The sequence below is a fragment of the Sander lucioperca genome, chromosome 2 (assembly GCF_008315115.2).
Source record: "Sander lucioperca isolate FBNREF2018 chromosome 2, SLUC_FBN_1.2, whole genome shotgun sequence".
Lineage (NCBI taxonomy): Eukaryota > Metazoa > Chordata > Actinopteri > Perciformes > Percidae > Sander > Sander lucioperca.
Genome location: NC_050174.1, coordinates 45336117 through 45341116, shown reverse-complemented (window position 1 = coordinate 45341116; position 5000 = coordinate 45336117). Strand labels below are relative to the sequence as shown.

At 44.7% G+C, this 5000-nt stretch overlaps 1 protein-coding gene across 2 annotated transcripts in view; it reads right to left on the bottom strand.

The window, feature by feature from the left end:
• traf3 (TNF receptor-associated factor 3) overlaps positions 1–5000 on the bottom strand; it is a 42721-nt gene that overhangs the window by 14815 nt on the left and 22906 nt on the right. The gene's annotated exons all lie outside the window — the stretch shown is intronic.

Below are 5000 nucleotides of genomic sequence, written 5' to 3'. Positions count from 1 at the left end.
GAATGTTAGTTTGGCTTTTAAATGTTGCACAAACAGGACATTTTGTTGGTGAGTAACAGTCAAATCAAAATCTGTACAAAAGTCAAAAAGTAACGTTACCTGAAAACAGCGTGTAGTTTGTTCTTAGCATCGCACATCACACTTTCAGTCACTATATCAGACCACTACTACGGTCAGAAACATTGTGCCAAAACATGAACAATAACGTCGCTGTCAATGGGCTTATGTTAGCTAGCTAGCTACCAACCGTTAAACGGTTTTAAAATAGTAACGTTACTACAGCGTAAACGTTTAGCTACTGTAACCAGCTAGCTACGTTTGCTAGCGGTAGCTTGCTACACTTTGCTTGTCGTCACCTAACTAATGTTAACAATGTGAATATAACATTGAAACAAGACATAGCTGGCTACACAGTTAAAAAAAATGATTGCCATTGACACATATGAAATATAAGACCCACCTGAAGCATTGTCATTTTCGGCTTCTCTCCTCTAACAAGGCTGTAGCGGAGTTAAGTGCCCCGGTGGTTTGGCATGCCGGTCGGTCACCAAGTATGGAGTCCAGGACGTCGAAGTATGGGGATCTTCTTTGCTGACCTCCGCTACCACTTCGCCCAAGCTCCTTTTTTTGGTCCCGATAATCTTTTTTTAATTTTTTAATTTTGTTTATCAGTTGTTCTACACTCCTCTGGTAACCTGCTATAAACATTTCATTCTATAGCCTTTCAAATACGGGTTTTGTCCGCACAGCTCCATCCAATTTATCTTTAATTTCTGTGGAGGACCACAAAGCCAGCAGACAGTTGGTTTCCTCCACAGACCATGATTGTTTGGTTTTTCCGTCCATGTCCAAAGCTAACGTCAACAGCTGTCTATGGTTAACAGCTGACCAGTATTCACCTAGAGCCATCACCTAGTTCACCTAGAGCAATCACCTAGTTCACCTAGAGCAATCACCTAGTTCACCTAGAGCCATCACCTAGTTCACCTAGAGCAGGGGTGGCGAACCTGTGGCTCTTGAGCCGTATGCGGCTCTTTGCCTGCTCCTGTGAGGCTCTTACTGTGTAGCTGGGGGCTGTGTCATTGGTTGATTGTTGTTTTTAACTTTTCTGAAACATACAGTATTTCAGATAAGTCAAAAAAACATTTGAATACATTTGCCAATTATTTTAAAATGGAAAATAATGCAGCAGAGTTTTGAGGACAGATTCTGCAACCTGAGGAAAAACAGCGGCCACAGATCACCTTCCTCGTTAACCCTTTCACTGCTGAATCAGATTGTTTGAAAGCCCCTTTAGTGACAAATGAGTGAGAGAGTTGCTTCGAGTGGCCACAACCGAGTTCAAGCAAGACCTGAAAAGGATTGTGGATAACAAAGACTGTCAGGTTTCCCACTGAGTCAATCTAAGTAAAAAAAAAAACTATTTTTTATTGCTTTTTGCGATGGTGGGGTGTTTTTTGTGGCTCTTTATACCTAACTGGTTGGCCACCCCTGACCTAGAGCAATCACATAGTTCACCTAGAGCCATCACCTAGAGCAATCACATAGTTCACCTAGAGCCATCACCTAGAGCAATCACCTAGTTCACCTAGAGCAATCACCTAGTTCACCTAGAGCAATCACATAGTTCACCTAGAGCCATCACCTAGTTCACCTAGGGCCATCACCTAGTTCAACTAGAGCCATCACCTAGAGCAATCACATAGTTCACCTAGAGCCATCACCTAGTTCACCTAGAGCAATCACCTAGTTCACCTAGAGCAATCACCTAGTTCAACTAGAGCCATCACCTAGAGCAATCACCTAGTTCACCTAGGGCCATCAACTAGTTCAACTAGAGCCATCACCTAGAGCAATCACATAGTTCACCTAGAGCCATCACCTAGTTCACCTAGAGCAATCACCTAGTTCACCTAGAGCAATCACCTAGTTCAACTAGAGCCATCACCTAGAGCAATCACATAGTTCACCTAGAGCCATCACCTAGTTCACCTAGAGCAATCACCTAGTTCACCTAGAGCAATCACCTAGTTCAACTAGAGCCATCACCTAGAGCAATCACATAGTTCACCTAGAGCCATCACCTAGTTCACCTAGAGCAATCACCTAGTTCAACTAGAGCCATCACCTAGTTCACCTAGAGCAATCACCTAGTTCACCTAGAGCCATCACCTAGTTCACCTAGAGCAATCACATAGTTCACCTAGAGCCATCACATAGTTCACCTACAGCCATCACCTAGTTCACCTACAGCCATCACCTAGTTCACCTACAGCCATCACCTAGTTCACCTACAGCCATCACCTAGTTCACCTAGAGCAATCACATAGTTCACCTAGAGCAATCACATAGTTCACCTAGAGCAATCACCTAGTTCACCTAGAGCAATCACCTAGTTCACCTAGAGCCATCACCTAGAGCAATCACATAGTTCACCTAGAGCAATCACCTAGTTCACCTAGAGCAATCACATAGTTCACCTAGAGCAATCACCTAGTTCACCTACAGCCATCACCTAGTTCACCTAGAGCAATCACCTAGTTCACCTAGAACAATCACCTAGTTCACCTAGAACAATCACCTAGTTCACCTAGAGCCATCACCTAGTTCACCTAGAGCCATCACCTAGTTCACCTAGAGCAATCACCTAGTTCACCTAGAGCCATCACCTAGTTCACCTAGAACAATCACCTAGTTCACCTAGAGCCATCACCTAGTTCACCTAGAGCCATCACCTAGTTCACCTAGAACAATCACCTAGTTCACCTACAGCCATCACCTAGTTCACCTAGAGCAATCACCTAGAGCAATCACATAGTTCACCTAAAGCCATCACCTAGTTCACCTAGAGCAATCACCTAGTTCACCTAGAGCAATCACCTAGTTCACCTAGAGCAGTGGTTCTCAACCGGTGGGGCCCACCCCCCTGGGGGGGGGCGCGGACACTCTCCTGGGGGGGGCGCGAGTAGGCTACAGGATGGGAGGAAAAAAAAAATAAATTCACGTAATGTAATGTAACTACACGTCGCTCGGTCGTGGCTGGGTAGCGTTGCATTTCCTCCCTGACTCATTTCCTGGTTCTCCTTCTCCATAAACAACATGAACTCAAGGAGATAATTAACTTTTCCTGCTCCAGATTTCCCACTGTGGTCAGAAAAAACAGAGGAGACACTTTGTTTCTCTCACTATAACTCTAGAGTCGGTACTCGCTCTAAAGCTAAACGCCGTCACTCTCTCACTTCTCGCTCTACCACACACACACACACACACACACATATGGCGGTTCACGCACACACCAGTGCACAAGTATAAACATCAGGCCACTTATGTAGGCTACGGAGAAAGCTCTGTGTGGAGCCTCCGCACAACTGTAAAACAAATCATCCTCCTGGCGACTTTTTTTGTCAAAAGTGACTAGCGATAAATCTAGCGACTTTAACTGGTGTTATTGGAGACTTTTGTGGTGTTTGGAGACTCGAAAACACGTATCACTCTGCAGTTATGTGCTCAACGAGCAGCGGGTGCTGCCGTGAGCCCCTCCCCCGTCCAAAAGCCCTCACAGTCAGTGTTGCCAACTTAGCGACTTTGTCGCTAGATTTAGCGACTTTTCAGACCCCCTTAGCAACTTTTTTTCAAAAAAGCAACTAGTGACAAATCTGGCGACTTTCTGTAGAAAAGTCGCCAGTATTGTCCAGCGAGCACGCAAGGTATTTCTCTCCTGTAGCCGCCTTCTGTTCTGTGACAGAGGAGCAGCGGAGCAGCCTCTCCCCTCTCTCCTCATGTGTAGCAGCACTGCGCACAGTGTGCAGGTAGTTAGAAAGGGAGGGGGGGACAGGGTGTGCAGGGGCCGGTGTAGGTAGGAGAGACAGCGGGACGCGACGGGAGAAAGACTCTGCTGAGCTGGCCTGGCCCTGGGCGAGCCAGCCTTCTTTGAGAATTCTTTATCGATCTTTTTCCCTCCCTTTGTAGAATAACATTTTTTTTCTTTAAAGATCGGCTACCTAAGTAATAATTATAAGGTAAAATAAATTCATGTATTGAATTTGTGATTATTTGGCTAAAGAGTTCTATTTCTTTTTATCTACCTTGCTGACAAAACCACTAAGCTTTATACAAATGATTGCGTAATGACGTCAAAAATATGCAAATGAGCGTATGACGTCATCAAACAACTTTTAGCGACTTTTGGAGCTGGTGCTAGCGACTTTCATTGGAAAAGAGTTGGCAACACTGCTCACAGTCAGTCTCTCAGTAGCCTCGCGCAGCAGTCCCAGCCTGCAGAGAGGAGACACACACCACTCCACGTCCAGGCTGCACACACGCACACATCGTTACTTCATAGCCTCAACTTATTGAAAACACAACTAATCCACATCCAAATTATTTCAAAACCAAACAAAAATAGAGAGATTTCTAGTGAGGACCAACAAGGCAACCGCACCACCAGCTGCAAAAAAAGCTTTGAAGGTACACTGAAGCATACCTGGCTCAGGTCTCACATTAACATCAGCTACCTGCAAGCTTCTGTAGAAAATGCAGATGATACGCCTACTGTTAGGCCTAGTAATAATAACAGTAATAAAGCATGAATGCATATCAGAGGTCTGGTGCCAATTCCCAATTATAGCAATAGCCTAGTAATGATAATAGGCCTACTACTACTCATGATAATAATAATAATAATGCCTGCAAGCTCACATTAGAAGTCTGGTGCTACTGCCAATTATAACAATAGCCTAGTAATGATAATAGGCCTATCTACCGCTACTGATGACAATAATAACAATAATAATAATAATAATAATAATAGTGTGAGCCTAAAAAGAATAGCCTAGGGCTATCTATCTATCTATCTATCTAAGGTGGTGTAGTGGGGGTGGCGCCGGGAAGGGGGGGCCCAACTGCAATGAACCAGCTTTGGGGGGGCCCAGCTTGCAAAAGGTTGAGAACCCCTGACCTAGAGCAATCACATAGTTCACCTAGAGCCATCACCTAGTTCA